Below are 23,121 nucleotides of genomic sequence, written 5' to 3'. Positions count from 1 at the left end.
AATTCTGCTACAGATAATTTTATTTGGTGAACAGCCCAGAACTCCTGATTTTGTCAGCCAATGAAGGGCACATTTTTACACAAGGTCTTGGAGATGACCAAAGATATTTTCATATGCTAGTTCAATGGTTCATAGCCATCACTGAGATCAAGGCAAAAATGAGCTATACTTTTATAAGGACATTTACAGGATAGAAAACATATTCAAGTACATTTTGAAGTATATTTAGGACATAAGAGACAAAAGCAATACCTCAAATCTACAAATAATTTTAAAAACCGTATAAACTTAAAGGCAGGGGCAACAAGTGGTATAATCAATTGAGCCGCCAACTCTTGGTTTGGCTCTATGGTCTGAGGGTGGTGGGATTACCCAGCTCAAGTTCCACTTGCTCATGCTGTCTCTTTCTTTCTCTCTCTCTCTTTCCCCCCTCAAGTAAATAAATTAATAAACCTCAAAGGCAAATTTAAAGTGGTTAATAGTAATGTATCTTCCTTTTGGTAGTTTTGTAGTTTAGAAAACATAATTTTCACCTCTAATAATATGCTCAACAGCTCTGTGAGATAAATATTATAACCTTCATTCTACAACAGGAAGATGATAGGTGAGCTGCTCAAGGTCAAAGAAGCTAGTAAATTAGTAGTCTGAAATTTAAATGAAAGTAATCTACCCAAGGTCAATGCACTTTCCACTACACTAACAATATTTTTCTTTCTCCAAATAAGCAATATACGCTTGTTATTTTACTTCTGTTTTCCTCATGGAAGTAACTATAAGCAAGTTCTTCATTGTAGCTTGGCCAAGTAAGATTCTATTTGTCTGTTTATTTATATTTATTAACTTTAGAGAGAGAGAGACAGAACGTGGTAGCAGGGGGTAAAGGGAGAGAATCTTGAACAGACTCCTCGCTGAGTGCAGAGCCCAATATGGGGCTCAATCTTCTGACCCTGAGATCAGGACCTGAACCAAAATCTAGAGTTGGACGCTTAACCAATTAAGCCACGCAGGCACCTCAAGTGAGATTCTCTTTGATATAATACAAAATGTACTTCTTTCTATCCCAATGTAAGTGAGTTCATTTACAGTGGTAATTCTACACCATTTTCTTTTTCTTTGATAATTTATTAGATAAGAGGACCTTAGAGTTACTTATTCTAGATTTTTTTATTATATAAGCAAAAACATAACCAAACAGAAAAACAAATCTCACCCATTATTCCATTCTTAGAGTTACATGCTGTTATTTATTCATGTTTCTGCTTGCCTACCTTTATGCATATACTTACATAAAAAACCATTGTCTTAATTCAAAACACTAGTTGGAAGGCTAACACTTACATTTGGATTCTAGCTGACTCTGACCATGACTGATTTGTATACACAGTGAGATGTCATCTTCCCTTCCTATCTACTGTAGTTCTTCTTATCCTCCTAGACCAAGATCAAACCCCCCCTTCCTCCATGAAACCTCCATTTACCACTCCAGCTGGAAGGCTTTACTCCAGTAAAAATAGCAATTCAGTGAGAGGATCCATTAACTCTTTTGCTCTAAATGATTGTCAATGACTTATTCACTTAGTATTATTCTGAAGGAATGGATTATAGAAGTAACAGGTTTTAATGTGAGTCAGAAAAAGAAAGATTGACTCACAAGGCCTTCCATGTGTTATCAGACTTTAGTTAAGTCCTTTCTGTGTAGCAGGGCTACAAAATAGGGTTCTGAGGATCTGAGAAAGTAAATTTTAGTAGTAGAAGACTTGGATTGGTTATTTCATTATTTTCATATAGAAATGTTCTGAATTAAGCATGATAGGCAACTAGTGACTGCACATGCAGTTATTTTTGCATAATAATAATTTGAGGACTTCTTGTATCTTATAGGACAATTTAAAGCCTTAGTATGTTTTGTCTAATGACCAGTCTTATTCTTTTGCTGTCTTTAAGTTACTGAAATTGATTTTTAAATGTTAGTAAAATGGTGATGGTGGAAAACTGAATAATCAGTTTGACTGCTTTCTTACAAAAGAATGGGAGTTCAAGAGTTCAATTCAATACCATCAAATAGGAGTAATCTATCCCACTGAATGAATATATAATTTCCTTCTATGTTAACTAGCATGTAGGTCCATAAATAGGAGGTAGATTTTCTTTTCATTTCCTTTGAATTATGAAATAAACGTTTTGCCTAGTAATTCCCCTTAAACTATCTCCTTTTTTCAATGATAAGCTACCAGAGAATAGTTAGTAGCCTATAGTCAATATTGAAAATCAAACAGTTCCTTACTTATCAAAAGCATTTAAATTATACCACTTTACCTAAAAAATCCATTTAATTGGTTTGTAAGATTTCTGTATAAGTGGAACTTATGACTGTAAGAAAAATAATTTTAGAGTGGACCTTGTACCTTATTCTTCCTTTCCCTCATTTTTCACACAAGGAATCCACTGAAACAATTTACTTTGGTTCCAGTGAATTATTTGCAAGCGTTTCTATACATAGCTTCACATTACAACATTCCAGCTGCTTTTTTTAAATTTTCTGAGTCAGATAAGATTATATTCTATGTATTTCTGTTATTTGGATATTTATTAACATGTCTACCATTATGGATAAACAGCTAGTATGATACATAAAAATGAGTTCATTGCAGGCATCAGCTCCATTTCCTTATTTCTAACCTAGCTTGACATTCTTTTTGACAATTCTTCCAGACATACCACAATTCACTTTCTATGAGATTCTTTTTTACCCCCTTTTAATACTAAGTTTTTCTGTGCAGCAGCTAGAACACAGAATTCCTCTCATTGTCTTTAGAGCTATAGGCTTATATTTCGCTTGAAAAGCTTTAGCATCAAGCTCTTATGAGAACACAGCTTTCTTAGATGTAAAAGAAACCTGAAACTTGGAGATAAATTAAGAAGAAATGAAATATGATTTCTTGCACCAAATTTTACAAATGAATATATGCAAGAAACAAGATAAAACAGAACGTAAAAACAACTTAAAACATAATTTATACGTAAGTCATCAAATTTATTTTATCAATAATGTAATTATGTAATAACAAGTAAGATTTCTTAGAACAGAATACTCAGATTTTGTTTTTTATTAATAGCTTTAGTTTACTGTTTTGATGAAAAAAATGACCAAGTCAGCACTGATAACAATTATTTCAAAACTGAAAAATAAAATTACTGTCATTTAAGATTTTTCATTAATATCTTTCATTATCTGCACTGATTTACATGTTTTAAGCACTTCAAATCCAAATTATAAATACACTTGTATCCATACTAATTGCCACCAAACATTTGGTAGTAGGAAGCATATATTAAAAAAGACATGTTTATAAGTTGATCTCAAATATTTGTACTTTGTAATTCTCAATTTCTTCTTCTGTAATTTGTAGAACTATTCCATGCAGAGCTATGGTGAAAACAAAAATTAAAACAAAACCCCAACTGCCATCAATCATCCTGTTGGGAAATGGTTCATCTGTATTTTCTCCCAGAAGCCAAGCAAATAGCAAGGAGCTTCCTTTGATGAAGGGGGGTGGTCGTTAAAAACATGAACTATGGTTGACCCTTGAACAACATGGGTTTGAATTATTTGGGTCCACTTATAATATATGGATTTTTTTATAGTATTTTGGATAGGGATTTTTTTAAAATACAGTACAATACTACAAATGTATTTTCTCTTCTTCAAGGTTTTCTTAGTAACATTTTCTTGTTTCTACCTTACTTTCTTATAAGATCAGCTTATAGTACATTTTCCAGCTGAGGACCTCTTCACAGAAAATGACTCTGAGAATACTTACATACAGCTGTGTTTTTAGCACCCACAGCTGAAAATAATACATAATGACAAAAAGCCACAATAAAATCAGTAATGCTTGAAAATGCCATATTTTATAAGTACAACAGTATCTCCACTCAACTGAAAAGTAATTGCAGGTGCATGCACAAAGCAAATACTTATAATTCACTGACCACATGTGGAGTGCATAAGATTTCACATACTCCTGTCATGGCCATGGAAATGGCCTCTGTAGAAAAGTGAAATACAACTCAGAGAGCTTTGTGATACACTGAATTCAATCAGAAGTCAATTAAATATGGAGATCAATTGTCACTGGAGACAGTTTGGAAAAGTAAAAGTTCAGGAAAGAAGAAAGTCATAAATTGTTTTAACAAAAGCTAAGCATCATGGTTACATATTATGTTTCTCTGAGGCTTCCAAGTCAAGAGCAGGCTATGAGTAATTAAGTTTTGGGAGAGTCAAAAGCTAAACGAAGAATTTCAATTGCATCAGCAGTCGGCATCCCTAACTTCCACATTGTTCAAGAATCAGTTGTTATCAACATGGTTGGAATTATAAAGGAACACCTAAATTGCCAAAATTTTAAACTACTGTGATAAAGGTGCATGTAATTTGCACTATATTTGAGACCTATTCTACATATTCTTGCTGATCTTTTCCAAATAGTTTTCTTGTATTTCACTGCCTTTGTTCGCTTTCTGCTCCTTATGGAGTAATACTTAGATTTCTTAGCCTAATAGCCAAGATCCTTGACAGTATGGATCAAGCCAAATTCTCCAACTCAAACTTTATGAGACTGACGCACTACCTACTGCACTGAGACACCTTCACCTCTCGAACTTTATTCCTAGGCTTGAACCTGAATCTCTGGTCAGACAGGCTAGTTGTCCTCTAACCATTTCCACCTGGAATATTTGAACAGAAATTTTATCCTACTTAGAATGCTCTTACTTTATTTTACCAAATAGTTTTTAATATGCTCAGTTATATTTCACTTCACTCACTTCTAGAAATATTTATCAGAAATATGTTTTCCAGCAGCTCAGAGCTAGAAAAAATACTGCGAAGTATAGAGTACAGTTTGGTAGTGGTTTAAATTCACAAGTTTCCCACATTCCATTATAAGAGGACATTAACTTAGTCTTGTGGCATCTCCAACCTAAAAGCTCTGATAACCTCTATGATGTTTTTCAAATTGCCTCTGTATGTGTGTGTGTTTGTGAAAATGAACCTTACCATTTGGACTTGACGTAGGTGTAAATAATCATGAAAAAAAGGAGTGCTCAATAACCACCCTAACTTCCACTAAAACCATCCTCTTCCATTAATTTTGACAAGCAAAGGAAGCATGCAGTAAAACTGGCAAAAGCCACAATATTGATTCTATTTTGGTCTCAACTCTATGCAGGATTACTTTCTCTAGGAATTTCAACTGATGATTAGTCAGAGTCTACTTGACCATTTTCAGTGATGAACAGTTTAGTTCTTTTTGAAGCATCATGGTGATGACTGGACAGCTCTACTTCTTATTAAGTTCTGCCTTACATCTAGTTGAAATATCCTTCTTGAATCTTTCAACTTTTGCTCTTGGTATGTCCTTCTAAAAGACCTCAGAAAAAGTATTACCTTTTCCAACTGAGAACCCTTCATATGTTTGGAGACAGACAACTCTTTTGCCCTCAATTCTCTCTTCTCTGAAATTTTTAGTTACATTTAGCTTTATAATTATGATGTGGTTTTCAGAAATCCCACTGTTCTGTCCCATGGTGATACTCATATTTTTCAGCACAGTACCCAAATTTTACTCACTTAACAGTAAGTTACTACTTATCTACCATAGGCCCCATACTGTGCTACATGTGAGGATTCACAATGAAATGGGGTGGAGTTTTTGCTAGCAGAAATACAGTATACTTTAGAAGCACACAGTAAGAGCATATAACCCAGTCAGTAGGCTTAATGGAGAAAAAAGTTTGTAGAGAAACTTGGGGGACAAAAAAGGCGGGGAAGACCAACCATTCAAGACAAAGGGGAAAACAGGGACAAATCTTGAATTCAAGATTCAAGGAACTAAAAGGAGTCCAGTATGATGCAGCAAGGAACGGCATTGTGTGGGGGTGGAGATCAAGCAGGCACTATGTTGGGGAGGGGATACTATAAATATTTTTAAGGAATTATTAGGAGCCAGCAAACAGAAGGGCTCATATGCTCAGATTTTATTCTAGAAAGGCCTCTGAGGCTGTAGACAAAGAATGGGTGTGTAGGAGAAGTCCGAATGCATAGAGAGTCAGTGGATTTGCCTAACTGGATGGTAGAGAGGGAGGTGGTAAAAAAAAAGAAGTTTGAGTTAAGGTTATAGAGGATAGGGCCTTTCGTAAAAAGGCAGAACACATTTGCAGAGGAGTGGAGAAAGGTGACAAGTTCAGAATGGAACACATTACTTTAGATATAATGGATAAAATAAATAGCTCTCATTCTAATTTCATATGAAATATGCATAACATTCCTGGAAGCAATGCCTCAATAATGGAGCCACTGGTATTAAAAATCAATTTACTAGAGCCTCTTAAGAGTAAGCACAATGTGGTTATAAGGAAATGTTTACTGAGTAATTACTATCCTAGTAATGTTAGCAATGTACCTACTATAGGCTCAATATAACTACCTGAAAAACAATTATTGCTCTTAATCATTAAAAAACTCCAATTAGACATCCTACATCACTAGTTAGGCAATTAAGATTAACTACTCATATCTACTTGTATGCTGAGTCACTAATATGCTGCCAGGCAATCTAGGGGATGAGTGTTATCTTACCTCTGACAGCTGTTCCATATGCACAGACTCCAAGGAATAATTAATCCTAAAAATGCATGACCTCAGTTCCATACATCTACTTCAATTCAAAGTCCAGTTAGAACACTTCTTATTCTTCTTTGATGAGTTTTATGTCCTTCTCATTTTCAATGTTTAGCAAAGTGGGCTTGTGTGGCTAAACAAGTTATCTATGTACAGATCTTAGAAGTTTTAAAGATTTGGGAAATCAGAAGTAGCAAATTGTTTCAATCCGTAAAGTAAGGGCATTTGTTATACTCCATATAAACTCACATATTTTTTATCATTTGTTATTTATTCCATTATTGCCAGGTCTCAAGTAAATGCCTGACTACACTATTTACTTCGTCATTTTCTTGTTCACAGTCCTTTCCAACCTCAACCTCAGAAAAACTTTGTGTCTAAGCATGGTATAATAAAAAGATATAACCTTTGGAACCAGAAAGGCCTAGGCCTGAATCCCATCCCTGTCACTTCCTAGTTCTGTGGCCTTATGTAAGTCACTCATCTTCTTTGAGCTTCAATTTGCTCACATAGGAAATATAATTAATAATGTCTACCCCATAGAGTTGTTTTGAAGATGAAAGTAATGAATGAAAGTGTGAAGCATGTCATCAGAGTACTACAGCCAATATCAATAAGAGTATATACCATTAACATTTTAGATTGTTGATGCAAGGAATATGGGTGCTTTATGCTCCTCAACTGGAAAGCCTGTCAATATAGTCATTGCAGTTACTGGTTGTGTTAAATGGTGATTTTATGAATGGGGGAATGATGTGTCCCCAGAACACACTGGTTAAAATTTAGGAACTGGCAACTCAAAAACAACTGAAATATAATTTAGGCTAATATCTGTTATTATTGCCTAGGATTTCAGTAAACAAAATAAAAACAATGATATTTGAAAGTAAGGCTTTGGTTATAAAAAATAAAAGACATTTACTTTGATCTTCACAGGAACCTTCCAAAGATTCTTTAAAAATACTGTCTTCCAATTTTTTTAGAATATAAGGATTAGATGAGAGAGACTAAAAGTGGATTTCAAGTTAATCAGATCTACACAAATGGTCTAGAGCATTGAAGAAATAAGAAGACTTTAAAAAAAAGAAGTGATACTTCAGCCAGTTTGTTTGTGTCTGCTGGTGACACACATCTGGTTCTTAGTATTGAAGGATAAATGTTATTGTTGAATGGGAACAAAACTGCGTGGACTAATTTAAAAACTGTATTTAAAATTTCCTGATCTCTTTTCTGTCTAATCTCTTCTTTGTTAACAGCGGCCTTGAGTTTTAAGCAGTTTCTCCTGTAAGGCAGATATGCTGACACACGCATGTGAGGTCATGTACCATTATGAGTGAAATACAAAGAAGTTGAAACCCAACCTTACACATGAGCCATTATTGAGATATTTTAAGTACTATAAAAAGGCAAGAAGCTTAAAGTTTTGAGCAATGATCAAAGTAAAAACCATAGCTGAAGAAATATTGCAGTATCAGGGTCTGAACTGGTTAACCTGGCTTGTCTCAGTTCTTATTAATATTTTCAAAGTACTCACCATATTGATCTTTAAAATGAGGATGTAGGAAACAAATTTTCTTGTTTAAAAGGAGTATTTGTGAGGTTATTGCCTATATTACCATGTTTTAGCCATAGAAATTGTTTGCTTTTTGTTGACTTATTTATGCAGCAGCAGCAAAGGAACAATCAAAAACACATACAAAACCAATTGTATACTGGGATTTAGAAAATCTGGATATTAAGTTCAACTATGACCTGATCTACCTATATGAAAGGGTTAATCACTTCATGTCTTTGACCATCATTTTCTGTATCTTTGAAATGAAGAGATCTGATGAGATGATATCTTCTTTCTCTGTACTGAAATGTAACAATTCTATAGTTAGGGCGCCTGGGTAGCTCAGTGGTTAAGCCGCTGCCTTCGGCTCAGGTCATGATCTCAGGGTCCTGGGATCGAGTCCCACATCGGGCTCTCTACTCAGCAGGGAGCCTGCTTCCTCCTCTCTCTCTCTCTGCCTGCCTCTCTGCCTACTTGTGATTTCTCTCTGTCAAATAAATAAATAAAATCTTAAAAAAAAACAATTCTATAGTTATTATTGTATATATATACACATAACATATACACACAGTAATTATCTTCTGCACAGATATTCCAACACAATATATCACTGATTGCTCATTATGTTCCATATGACTATTATGGGTTATTCATTTTCAAAAATACCAATAACATTAATTCCTCAGTTACATTTCCTTTAAAATCCAAATGTCCTTAATATCCAAATGAAATTCTGCTCTAAGCCTGAGCATCATATGAGAGACCACTTTTGCCTTGTATAGAATTCTTTGCTTTTGAGAATAATGCCATATTGGGACACATAATGCTAAAATAAAAGAAAACTAGAAATAAAAGAAAAAAGAAAAGAAATAAAAGAAAACTAGACAATAAGAGTTCTTGTCCTCAATTCCACTAAGTGACTTCAATAAGGCACTTTGCCCTTATTTTCTCAGTTCCAGGTTTTTCCCACTACTCAATAAAGGTATAATGCCTGGAGACTGTGAGTTTTACCTGGACTTACTGAAAAATGTAGGGCCTAAAAATTTTAAATAGACTTAGTATATGCATTTTTAAATAATTCAAAATGTAAATTAATGTATTCAAATAAATTTCTATAAAATATAATTTCAGCCAGTTATTTGCAACCCAAAGAATGTAGTTATAAATAAATTATATTTAATGTGAGCTATGAGTATATGTGATATGCTTGGTATGACAGGATAGACTCCTCCAAGTCACCGCTCATACCTTTGGTAAAGGACAACAGAATCAATGCCTTCGAAAGACAAAATCAAGGGATTATGTTCACTTTTTAAAATGCTGTTATTACAATTCTTGATGTTTTGTAACCAAAGAAAACTTAGAAAATATTTTGTGATAATTTTACCTTTGAAAGTAGGAGGGCAAAGTATAAGGGTTTTGAAGTAAGATAATTCTAGGTTTCAGTATGATCATTTCTAGCTCAGTGGCTAAGCGTCAAACTCTGGATTTTGGCTCAGGTCCAGATTCTCTCTCCCTCTCCCTTATGCCCCTCCCCCTGCTCTTACGTGCTCACTTCTGCCCTCCTAAAGATAAATAAAATCTTAAAAGAAAAAGTTCTGAATTTGTATCTCAGTTTTACCACTTAGTAGTTAAGGGATCCTACAAAAGTAACATAATTTTTTTGAAACACAGTTTCCTTACCTGGAAAACAGTACAGGGTTATTCATCCCATATGAATATTAAATGAGGGTTAAAAGAAATAACAGTGATTGGTACATGTTAAATGAAATGTTAGTTTCCTTTTTTAAATAATATTTTATCAATATGGCTTTTTAAAACAAATTATATATATAATTAAGGTTATTAAATGTATATTATTAAATATATGTAAAAATTATATATATAATATTTGGAAGAAAAACTGATTCATATTCCTTTGTTCTTCATAGGTAAAACATGGTAACATTCCAGCTTCTTTAAATCATCATTTAGTCAGACTAAGTACCTAATTGTCTTTGTTTCTGATAACTGTAAGAGTCCAGGTTCCTGATTATATGGTAAATTACCCTTCTTCCTCTATTAAGTGCCTAAAAGTAGTTAGACATCTGTTTAATTTTTGTGACAGTTTATAGACTAAGCCCTAAAATATTAAATTTGTGTGAGTCATAGCCAAATTTCTAATAGAGAACTGAAGTTTTAATCTCACTTTCATCCATGATCCAAAAGGAATCTTTCCTTCATCATGAATACATGACAACATACAGTCTATTCATCTTTGCAGAGGTTTAGTCATCTTTGAAGTCTTTGCCAAGTAGTTGTTAGGCCAACAGGTTTTAAAAGTTTACACTAGGGGCGCCTGGGTGGCTCAGTGGGTTAAAGCTGCTGCCTTCAGCTCACTCAGGTCATGATTTCAGGGTCCTGGGATCGAGCCACACACATCGGGCTCTCTGCTCAGCAGGGAGCTTGCTTCCTCCTCTCTCTCTGCCTGCCTCTCTGCCTACTTGTAATCTCTGTCAAATAAATAAATCTTAAAAAAAAAAACACCTTAAAAAATAAAAAATAAAAGTTTACACTAAAGGTAAGCATTCCAAGTGGATCAACCATATCTTTAGAGTATTCATGTCATATGTATTCATAAATTAACAAATCTATTAAGAAAAAGTCTACATTGCTAGAAGCACAGAAATGTAGTCAAGGTATGTCAATACATTTTGGAGTTAATAATTTATATTTTGTGGTATAGAGTTCTAGTCTAGGTCTCCCTCCAGATTGTTATGGTACTTAGCAGGTTAATAAACTTTTCCAGGCATTTGGTCTGCTCATATATAAAACGTAGCAGTATTTTATTTATTACCTTTAATGAGATGAGACCAGTATGGGCTTTCAGAGTCAAGGCTAAGTCCCGATCAGGGACTTGGTAGGGTTTAGATACTAGGCCAAGTGTGAGGAAGATACTGGAAGTTTATTCAACAGAGCAGATTTGAGGTATAATCAAAAACAGAGAGGAGATAAAGCAAAATCTTTGTACAAATCTGACATCAAAGACCACTCATATTCAGGAGAAGGATTATGGGAGCAAAAAGTTTTATTTGTTCATTATACATCAGTAAAGCTGGGAGGAAAAAGAAAAAGGCAACTGAGGAAAAAAAATAAAAAAGAAAAAGCAAATGGAGTGGAGGTTTCCAGAAGCCTTTTGATCCCTAAACTGGAAGTTGCTTATTGCTTCACTGGAGTTCTTCCTGTGAGTATCTTGCTTAGCTATAGGTAAGAGAAAAACAAACTTCTGTACAAAAACACAAATGAGAGTTACATAATACAAACTAAATATGCCACTGTAGAAATTCTTTAAATAAACTCTCAAAATTGTGCTAAAGTAGTTTCTAATCTCTGACAGAACTATATTTTTTAACTCTTTAAACCATTATCCAGGTACCTTTTCCTATTCAGTATTATCAAAATAGTTCTTTCATTTCACCCTAATTTTTTTATGCTACTAACTACAAAATTCATACTACTTTCTCCTTGCTCACTGTTCTTGCCCATATGGCTTTTAGGTTTTCATATAAATAAATCATATGAAAAATCAGTGATGTTAGAATGAGAAAGGATAGAAAAATTTTCTGTTGCTCAAATCTCACGATTCTAGAAGAGACCTCAGTTAATTCAAGTTGACTGTAAACTTCTAGATAACAGTTCTGTGTGTTGTTGATCTTGCATCTACTCTTCACAGACTGCAGCACTGCACTTGCACATTAGAATGTTAACACTTAGAGATATATGGAATTGAAGTAATTTTTCTTTCACTCATTTATTCAATAAACTAATAGGCTTTGAGCACTGACTACAGGTTCTAGGCATTTGAAGATACAGTGGGTGAAGTGATACATTCTTTTGATACACATTCTAGTGGGAAAAGGAATCATTAATAAATAAGTCCTTATCTCCAACATGGAGTTTCTGTGAGTTTGTGTTTTGTCACGTAAGAGAAATAAGTTAAAATGTATAGCCTGTGCTGTATTTGGCAAAATGCTTTCATTCACCTCCATGTTTACTACAAAATGCATTGATTTCATTGAAACTAAAGACATACTGCAACCTTCTGTGGTCTCAAAATAGATGTGTGATGATGAAGTTTTAGATTTCTGGGATAAGTCAACAATAACAAAAAGATAATGCTCCTTCATTTTGCACTTTAAAATTATATGCTGTTTATATTGATGAATGGCTGTTATTCTGAGCTAATGTCAGTAAAAAGGACATGGTTATAGTTCAAGTTTTTTGAGACTTTATGTCCATTCAGCCTAATCAACAATAACCATTTCTATTGATTTTGCTCAAATTTTGTCTTTGTGATTCTATTTTCTTTAATATTTAAAGGAAAAATGGACAGTAATGTGAATAAAACAACTTCATACTATATAGATTTTGGTTGTAATGATATATATAAATTAAGCCAAACTAGAGAACCTGGGTGTCTCAGTCGGTTAAGCATCTGTCTTTGGCTCAGGTTATGATCCTAGGGTTCTGGGATTGAGCCCTGCATCAGGAAGCCTGCTTCTTCCTCTCCCTCTGCCTCCTGTCCCCCTGCTTCTCCTCTGTCTCCTTCTAATAAATAAATAAAGTCTATAAGCAAACAAACAAATAAGGCAAAAATAAAAATATCAAGAATATAATAGTTCAGTTTGTATGCTATACATGTTAGATAAAATACACTGCATGATTTGATTTGTGAGCTTATAAACTAATCTTAGGAAATAAGACAAGGAAATTAGAACAAATTATAGAGGTGAAAAACAATATAGTTACAGTAAGACAAAAGACAATTCATTATTTAATGATGATGTCAACAGTATATGCTTATAGGAGTTCAGAGGAGTAAGAACCCTCATGATGCTCTTCAAGTTATAGAGTAATAGAAGTTTCACTTCAGGCATAGCTTTATGAAGCTAGAATGTGTGAAGCTGATTGCTTAGGTCAACTGGACTGCAGCAGATGGTTAACACAGGAGACCAATGAGAATTTAAGTATGTGGGAGCCAATGTGTAGAATGCTAGAATGAGTAATTCTGAATTTGCCTTGCAAAGTAGAAATTATTGGTATTGTATGAGCTAGAGCATGTTATAATCAAATGAAGCTCAGACTTGCAGCACAAGTACAGAAAGGGGAATAGCAGAAGGGTCATTTGGGAGACCAATGCAGTAGTCTAGGAAAAGTGATAATGTTCTAAACTGAGCAATGGAAAAGTAATGGATTGTGATAGACAAAGTTGTGAGTTGTGGAGGAAAATTAATCAATTTATCCCCTGAATCCTTGATTACCTGAATGGGTACATGATGAGGAAGCTCAGAGAGTAAAACAGGGCTCCAAAAGAGGGATTGGGAGACCTGGTGGAAGAAAATAATTTTGCAGCAAAAATGGAGTTAATCATAAATGCAAAAATGGTTATGTAGCTACATTATAACACATTAAACTAATTCACAGACTATATGTAACAAGCACATTGCTGGTATTTTACATATTATAGTTATAACCATATTTATGCCAGGACAACATGCCTATTCACAAAAGACCCAACTTCAAAAATAAAGTCAAATGCTAGAGTCTATTTAAAAATGAGATTCTTTAAAAAAAAAGTAGAGGTTTGTATTATCATAGATGCAGCCTAAAGTTTCCTAGGTCTTCCTGACCTATGGATGTAGAGATGAGCTTATTTATAATTACTGAAGTTCCCTTGTGTAGTAGCCATTTCCTGCTAATGTGGGTCCTCCAGCCTCATGCAAAGTGCTTTCCCTAATCAAATATTTTCTTAGATCCCTTGGGTGAAGCATCACAAGTGTATCACTGCTTATCATTTTCAGTACTTCACTGGGTGCAGTTGCTACTACTTTGAACTGTTTCAACCACCAGGCACATCTTTTTTCAGTTTGCAGCTCAGGCTCTGCCCTGAGCCTCCTGATGATTCAGTGGCACCATGCTTTGTTTGGTCGAAAATGCTTCTCTCAAGGCGCTTGAGTGGCTTAGTTGGTTAAGTATCCAACTCTTGATTTCATCTCAGGTCAGATTTTGGCTCAGGTCATGATTTCAGGGTCAAGAGATCAAGCCCTGCATCCTGCTCCATGTTGAGGACGGAGCCTGCTTAAGATTCTCTTTCTTTCTCCTTCCTCCCCACCAACCCCTATACTATATCTTACCCTCAAAAAAGGGGAAAAAAGCCTCTCTTTTCTTGGTATTGTGGGGCTCTGGAATACTTAGAAGTGAAGTATCTCTTTCATTAGGTTTTACTTACAGGTCCTTTCCCCATTTCTGGGTGAGGAAACGAGTTTAGAGAAATTGAGTAATGTGGCAGATGCTATATGAAAAATCAGTGGCAGAGCTGGGATTCAAACTCAGATCTGACTGCAAACCCTGTACTTCTAACCACAGAATTTTTAATGATTATGGATGTCATGTAGTATCATAAGACAGCACAGAAATGAGATCTGGGGATCAGATCCAGGGGCTTATTAAATCAACAAGACAGAAACAGAAATCCCTAAACTGAAGCCAAGCTTAGTCACTAATTTGGTGAAGTTTTCTTCAAAATAGGCAATGACATGTAGATACATCTCTGTATCAGCAACTTAATATATCAGATATATTAAGTAACTGAGATGCTTAAGTTCCCTAAAAATGTAAGCATGTTGAAACCGGTTCAAACAAATTAGATGTGTGTTTGACATTTAATATTGAAAACTCATTAGAAATATAATTAGCTCACAGATTAGAGCATGAGACTGCAGACAGCTGAAGGAAAGATTAAAAGGACTACAATCCTCTATAGCTATTTAAATGAAAGTAGCATTATTATGATTTTTGTTTTGATAAATTATTTTAATATATTCATAAATATCCATAAAACTAGTCTTCATAGGAAACCTGAGGTAAGTAAATAATATATTTTAATTTCCAAATTATCACTGCATAGAATTATAGGAAAAAAAAGGAATATCTTAAATAATAAAAATTATTAAATTCTAGATTTAGGGAATAATAAGAAGAAAAACTATACAACCTGTACTTTTCTATCTCTTTTTCTTTCTGAGAACCACATAAGGGTTCTTCTTAACCATGAGGACCTAAAGGTAAAGAGAAATATTTGAAGAAAGCTAAAGTAGAATTAATGGCCTCTTGAAGTCCCTCCCACCCTGAACACTATTTTGCATGTTTCTCCTGACAGCCTAAGAGGAAATCATAACTTATCTCAACATATAGTTTCTCCTTCTATTCTTGATTATTTTCCTCTCTTTTTATTAAAATTCTTAGTCCCCCATCCTCTGGTATCTTTACCCTCTTCCTTTCTTCTGCTTTGTAATGTGGAAAGTAGCCTATATCTTAAGAAGATGAAAACTCTTGTCCTGACCTTGGCCAACCCTTTCTATATGTTACTTGATTCCTCTCTGGCTATTTATGACTCACTTTTCAAAGATTAGCCTGACTTTGCTTTTAAATTCTCTTTAGTTACTCAACCCAGTTTCGTGTGGCTTTCACTAAATTGTCTAAGGTCACTTAGTCAAACATATTTAACTTTTTTCTGTACTTATCTTTCTCAATCTCTCAGCTGCTTTTGAACCTATTAGCAAGTCCCTTCTTGAAATTTTCTCCACTTTGGGCTTTTGTGATTTCATGTTCCTCTTTTCTTTCATGGCCAGAATGACTTCTATTTCTCAGTATTGTTGACTGGTAGCTGTTTGTCCCTACTACCTTCAACAAATGGTGGTTTTCCAAGGCTCAAATGTTTACTCTTTACTCTGTTTCAGAACAAGTACAGTAAGTACTGCACATCTGTCAGTTAACTAGAGTTTACCCACTAAACTGTGCATCCCTTCAGCATTTACCAACTTAAATCACAATCATGTTTAATACAAATGACTATGGTACTCTCTGTGTACCAATCTGTATGTTGACAGATTTATAGGGTGAGATTGCTTTACAAATGTCAGGGAGCTTAATCAATGTTTGTGGATTGTATTTCCACTTTAAAATAATTCAGTTATTGAAAAGTATATATTTTCCAAACATATTCCAAATTTAGAATATTATAAATGGGAAATTTATCATTTTAATTATTTTTGTTCTAAAAATTTTCTGGGATGTTTCTGTTGGAGACTTACACCTGAACTTGAATGGCACCCTAAAACTTACAGTTCCAGGAATATCTTTGAAATTAATTTTTAAAAAATAGCCTCCCTAGTACATTTACAGCATAGACATAATAGAACTGTATATAGTGGCAGTAAAGATTTGTTCTAATAAGATCAGTACAATCTCCTAATTCCCCAACTAGTGAAAGTCAAATATCTTAAGGAAAGGGCACAGTAGAAACCAGCTGTGAACCTCAACAGAAAAAAACAAACAATTTGGGCGCCTGGGTGGCTCAGTGGGTTAAGCCGCTGCCTTCGGCTCAGGTCATGATCTCGGGGTCCTGGGATCGAGTCCCGCATCGGGCTCTCTGCTCAGCAGGGAGCCTGCTTCCCTCTCTCTCTCTCTCTGCCTGCCTCTCCATCTACTTATGATTTCTCTCTGTCAAATAAAAAAAAACAAACAAAACAAAACAATTTTTTTCAAATGTCAAGTGTGCCTTTCTAAATAATCCAAAATATGTATAACTTCGAGTAAGAAAAGTACATAATGTTGATGCTAAGACTATATGGGCTGAGGTTATTGGGACAAATTTTAATGCAACATAAAGCACTACATTATAATAAGCAAAGTCTCTACCATAAATGAGAGCTGGAATGGAAGTGAATCTTCTGTAACTCAAGCAGAATTCAGATAACCCTGTCTTAGAAATGTGGTAGTAAAGAGCCCTCTGTTATTTAAAGAGGAGGTATGGAATAGACTCTTAAAAGATTGCTTCTAGCTGTTATAATCTATTACTATGGCCCAAGTCATCTAACCTTATCTATTAAATAAGAGGTCTGGGAATACGTGAAGGAGTAAACCAAGGAACCTGTCAGAGAAGGCCATCTGATCGAGTCAGGAACAGGGGCAAGGACGCCACACACCTGGAGACTCCAGACTGGGACTAGGACCCCACTTCAATGGCAGCTGCCAGTCTTGCTGGCCGAATAAAAGACTTTGGAAGTGCAAAAAAAAAAAAAAAAAAAAAAAGAAGAAGAAGAAGAAGAAGAAAAAGATTTTAGAATCTCTAATACAGGAAAGCAATCATTAGTTATTTCTTTTTGCTTTTTTTAAACTTCTGGAAAGGAGAAAAATTAGGCAGAAGGAAGCTAATAGGTAAAAATACAAGTCAGATAAAGGGGAAATTAGTAAACTCTTGAAAGCATCAAGAAGTTATTTATTCCTTCACAGAAAAAAAAGAAAATGGTTATTGCAAAAATGGACCAATATTTTAGATATCAGGGGTACTCACTGGCATACTGTAAATGACAAATATTTACCTGTAAATGACAGAAATAATAAAAGGAGGAGGGAGCACAATTGAAAAGTTGTAATACGGTTTACAATCAGCATTAGAGGATAAAACAAACTCTACAATAGGTTGTCAATGAATAACTTTTAAGTAGACCTTTCTCCTAGTCTTGTTCTAAATTGCATGTTTTCTTGAGAAATATTAAACAGAATTAGTAACAATGTTTAATTTATGCTATTATTTAAATTAAACAAGTAATTTAATTACAGATATCCCTACTGTATGCTCTAAGAAACAAATTGATGAAAAATGTTTGGTTAATAAAATTTTTGCATTCAGATCAATTTATATTTTCAATGAACTTCAAAAGGCATTTTGAACCTCTGTGCTAGGCCCTGGGGGGAAATCAGAGATAAAGAAAGAATAACTAGGGGCACCTGGGTGGCTCAGGGGATTAAGCCTCTGCCTTTGGCTCAGGTCATGATTTCAGGGTGCTGGGATGGAGCCCTGCATTGGGCTACCAGCTCAGCAGGGAGTCTGCTTCCTCCTCTCTCTGCCTACTTGTGATCTCCATCTGCAAATAAATAAATAAAATCTTACAAAAAGAAAGAAAGAAAGAATAACTCATAATCCTAGGTAAAGACAGTTTTATGGAGCTGTATTACTTTCTCTACTTTCTCAGTTTTTTATAATATTAAAAAATAAATAAATAAAACCAGCAAGAAAATAGTAAGGTAAAAACTAGCAGTACCTTAAAAAGAATAAAATCACATGCCATGAACTTTAAAAAGTGGCAGACAAGAAAAGAAATAGATGATCCATCCCAATTCAGAGTAGCTCCTCATTTTTCCTCCATCTTCAATCCCATCCCCATAAGTGACACAATACATCCTGGTTTTATCCACCTTCATTCTGGAGGGACCTCAATTCAGGGGCATCCAATAAAAGTTGTGGGGAAGAAAATAAAACCCTGAAGAATAGAAAGCTGTTATCCACTACTATAAAATCTCAGTATCTCAGTAGAAGCTTGAAAACCCATTAGAGATCATCATAATCGGGCTTCCATAGATAATGGGAAGAATAAGGGTATCCCTCTTATGGATAACATATATTACTAACTGGTGAGGAAAACCCTAAAGTGGGGAATTTAATAAGATTTTGAAGAAACAGCAGAGCCAAGACAAATGGAGTTCTCCCTCCCCCACTCTTCCCCAGCTAAATTCTTAAGTTATATAAAGTAGATTTAAAATTCCCAGTTCTCCATTGTAAACTGGCAAGAAGGAAAGTAAGTCAAATGAAAAATGGGAACTCTATCAAGAAGGATGATACATAGTTTATCATATTAAAAAAAGATACAGAATGGCAATTTTGTAAACATAATACAGAGAAAAAATGAACACTGCAATCACATTGCTAAATACAGTTGATGAGGTTAGTATGGAAAAACACATTATGCAAGGAACAGAAGATTCTTAATTTCCTCATCAACACTAATAATACAAAAATACTTCGTAACAATGTGAATATGGTCCCATAGCTAAAACTTGAGATAAGAAGAGAGAATAAAATAAAAGGGAGACTAGAGGCAAGCATACCACAACTACAGGACTGAAGAATACATTACCAACAGAAATGAAACATAATAAGCAAGCCAAAAGTGGAATTTCTAATAAAGAGGAAAATCTTGAGAGACTCTGGATTTATGCAAAGGGAAAAGACAGATGGAAACAATTAGAAAAAAAAGGATAGAGAGGACAAAGACAATCCAACTTAAGCACAATTGGTTTCACCCCCCCCCCCAAAGAAAAGTGAAATAAGTTATACCAGCAAATTTTTAATTATAATAATGGAAGAAATGATTGATGGTTGAAAGGGCATTTGATGATCCAATAAAAGCTTGGGTAGTGTGACTAAGATAAAATAATATTAGTATGAAATTATTATAATTCAATAACAAATGATTTTTCTGATGGGCAGGCATATAAAGAAAATTATTCCTTCTCACAACACCACTAAGTTACAGAATGTGGTAGGGGAAATATCTACATAGTTCTAAAGGAAAGTATAACTCAACATATTCATTTTAGCTAAATTATCTTTGTGTATTAAAATGTAGATATTCTCACACATGCAAGAATTCAGAAAGAGTTTCTCTTAGGTCTTTTGAAAAAAGCACTTAATAATGATAACCAACTAACTCTAAGAGAAATTAAAACAAAAAATATTCAGGATGAAGAAACAGTTATGTTTGCAAGCTATCTACACATTCTTACAATTAAAGTTAATCAACTGTGTTTTGGAAAAGAATGTAAATACTACAAATCCGAAATATAAGGTTAAGAACCAAAAAATTCAGGACTTAAGAAGTTTGGGGAAAGATAAAAGTTTTAATTTCTTCATTTTTGTAATATAATCAATTGATAATAACTATACTTGAAATATTAGTTAAAATAATGATCTCTAGGGGTGCCTAGGTGGCTCAGTGGGTCAGACGGCCTCTGCCGTCAGCTCAGGTCATCATCTCAGGGTCCTGAGATTGAGCTGCACATCAGGCTCTCTGCTCAGTGGGGAGTCTGTTTCCCCCTCTCTCTCTGCCTGCCTCTGCTTACTTGTGCTCTCTGTCTGTCAAATAAAAAATAATAATAATCATCTCTATTATCTTTTATTTTCATAATGTTAGAGTGATCTTTAGAGTGCTATTATCTCTTTGCTGAAAAAAATTTATTTGTACTGTACCAACTTACCTCAGTATCTTTTCTTCCCATACATTGTAGAAATATTAGAGTATTTTTAGAACTAGAAAACTCTCAAACATATACTGATGACTTCCAAATCTGTGATTTGATCCCAAAATACTGCCTGATCTTCAGATGTCTATGTTTAAAAATTGTCTAGACATTTCATTTTACATGTCCCAGAGGCATATCAAACTTAGCATATCAGAAAGCAAATTTATCACTTCCTTGCACTTCCCTAAATCTGCCCCTTCTCACATATTCTTTGACATCCAACCAAACCCCAATTACTGCCAATTTTATCTTCTATATGTTTTTCAAATGTACCCCACATTTCCATTGCTACCACCACTTCTTAACTCCGGCCCTTATCATCTTCATTCTGCAATAATGTTGTCTGGTTCATGCCAACTTTGATTTTATACTTTTCTTTTCCAACAGAATGAAAGTCTTAAAATATACATCTAACCAGGTCCAGATTGAACTGTACTCCCCTAGACCCTTACATACTTTTAAAAAATAACTGTTAAATAACAAATAACTGCACTGGACCATGATTTCTTTGGTTTGTGTCTTCTTGAGAGAAAGGAACTATATCAGATTTCACTCTGTATTCCACTACCTAGCCCAGTGTCTGGCAGCTAGTTGCTCAATAACTACCTGGAAAGGGAATGAAAAGGGACTATGCCCATATATATGTCTGTTAAATAACTCAGCAGTCTGACTGAGAATCTGGAGTCTTCATCACTACATCACTTTGTTTCTTATCCCCAGCATGGAGTAGGATACTTGATTCACAAAGTTTACTAAATGAATGAATGAAAAAATGGTTGTTATAAAACAAAGCTAGGTTTTAAAATCAAATGCCTAGGTAAAATATTTTCTCAATGTTTCATCAGCTTTTAATAAATGTTCAACTTATGTTTTGGAGAATAAACCTTTAACTAGTCATGCAAGTTCTTTAGTTATAAAAATAATTGCCATGAGGATTTATATATATATTTTTCTGTGTAGAATTTATTTCTTGGCATTTTTGCTGCCAGCTCTAAATATCCTAGGGTGAAAAAAAAGAAGCTTAATTTGTTTCTGACCAATCCAGTAATGGCTTTACTATAAAGACCTATGTGTACTCATTCCTTTCATTGTGCTTTAAACATATCTTATTTTGCTTCTTCATAAACAAGGAGTATGACTAAGTGGTGGAAGGGAAAACAGATTCTCCAAAACAAGTCCTTTCAAGGAAAAGAGTCAGAAGGCTGAAGCTGCAAATTCAGTGCAAATCGGATTTAAATTTATTTGGTAGGACAAGAGCCCCTTTCCCTCTTAAAGTCTGTAAGGCTAGACAGTTTCTCCTCCTAAGAATTCAGTGGGTCTGCCCAGATCTGGTTTCAAATCCTGAATTTACCATTTACTATTTGATTGGTCTCTTTTATTGCCTAAAAAATTGAGGGTAATGAAAATTACTCAGTAATGTTGAAAGGCTTAAATAGGATAACATATATTAAAGGACTTAGCACAGTCCTGACATAAAATAAGTACTCATTAAATAGCAGCTATTAGATTATTTTATTATTGTTGCTTACTGCTCATTTCCATTTCATATTTAAAATTCACATTTTATTTTATTGTTTTAAAGATTTTATTTATTTTTGCAGAAGAGAGAGAGAGATTGTGAGCACGAGGGTTCAGGGAGGGTCAGAGGGAGAAGCAGACACCTGGCTGAGCAGGGAGCCAGATGCTGGACTAGATCCCAAGACCCTGGGATCATGACCTGAGGTGAAATAAGACACTTAAATGACTGAGCCACCCAGGTGCCCTAAAATTCACAAACATTTTAAATATGAAATTATTACATAGGCAAACTAATACTTAGTTCTTCTTCTCAGTATAAATTTAATTTTTAGTAGTAGATTTAATAATCTAACTACATGTTCATTTAGATGAATCCTAAGACAGTTCTATGAAGTCCACTATCAACATTTCATAGTTCTAAAATTATTGAGAACACATTATAATAATTATAACTTATACTTCCTGATAAAATATTTGACATAGAATCATAATATACATTATCAAAATATTGTTTTAAAAAGATTGCTGTGTGTGTATGTATATAAATATGTGTATATAAATATATATATATACACACATATAATATTAAATGACCCATTCATGAACACTTATATAAGTTACATTTTCAAGGTAAACTCACTACAAGACTATTTTTTATCCTATCCCTCTATTATGCTAGTTAACTGTTTTAAAAAGAATAAAGTCTTATACATTGTTTTGAGAAACAACACAAAGAAGAAAGAAGTAACATACAGCAACACATAAATTTAAGAGACGTTTGTGGATTTGTAAAAACTCTATTAGAGACTAGATACCAGAATAAGTTGAAGCTTGAAAATAAAACACACATACAAAATAGCTTTTGGATCCTTTAGGAGCAAGGGGGAAAAAAGACATTTCCAACTGTTTTTGTTAAGATGCTGTAATCTTAGCTTAAAAACAAGAGCAAATGAACAAAAAAAGGTCTTCAACTTTTATATCTTTCACTTCTTTCTACAAGGGGAATTTTCCTCCAAGTAAGAATGTGCTATGATATGAGCATTGTTAAAAGAATGTAAGTTTAGTAACAACAACAACAAAATGAAAGTGCTGCTTGTTATTTTAACAGGCTCAGAAAAAAGTACATCACAAGGTAATAAAAGAATAGCAATCATGACCAAAGAGCTATTGCCGTCAACATTTA

At 34.2% G+C, this 23,121-nt stretch overlaps 2 protein-coding genes across 3 annotated transcripts in view; one reads left to right on the top strand and one right to left on the bottom strand.

Annotated features, from left to right (window-relative positions):
• Positions 1 to 23,121, top strand: part of PPP1R1C (protein phosphatase 1 regulatory inhibitor subunit 1C) — a 117,770-nt gene that overhangs the window by 14,299 nt on the left and 80,350 nt on the right. The window lies entirely within an intron of this gene.
• LOC309844055 (uncharacterized protein) overlaps positions 1 to 23,121 on the bottom strand; it is a 63,907-nt gene that overhangs the window by 21,385 nt on the left and 19,401 nt on the right. The window contains exon 3 of one of the 2 annotated variants that reach the window (XR_014300462.1): positions 11,301 to 11,477. The exons of the other annotated variant lie outside the window; for it this stretch is intronic. The gene's annotated coding sequence lies outside the window, so the exon portion shown is untranslated. Of the gene's footprint in view, positions 1 to 11,300; positions 11,478 to 23,121 lie in introns of those variants that run through there. 2 annotated transcript variants of the gene reach the window in all.

This window comes from Mustela nivalis (genome assembly GCF_964662115.1).
Source record: "Mustela nivalis genome assembly, chromosome: 11".
Classification (NCBI taxonomy): domain Eukaryota; kingdom Metazoa; phylum Chordata; class Mammalia; order Carnivora; family Mustelidae; genus Mustela; species Mustela nivalis.
The sequence above is the reverse complement of the archived record's forward strand: the minus strand, read 5'-3'. Positions and strand labels throughout refer to the sequence as shown.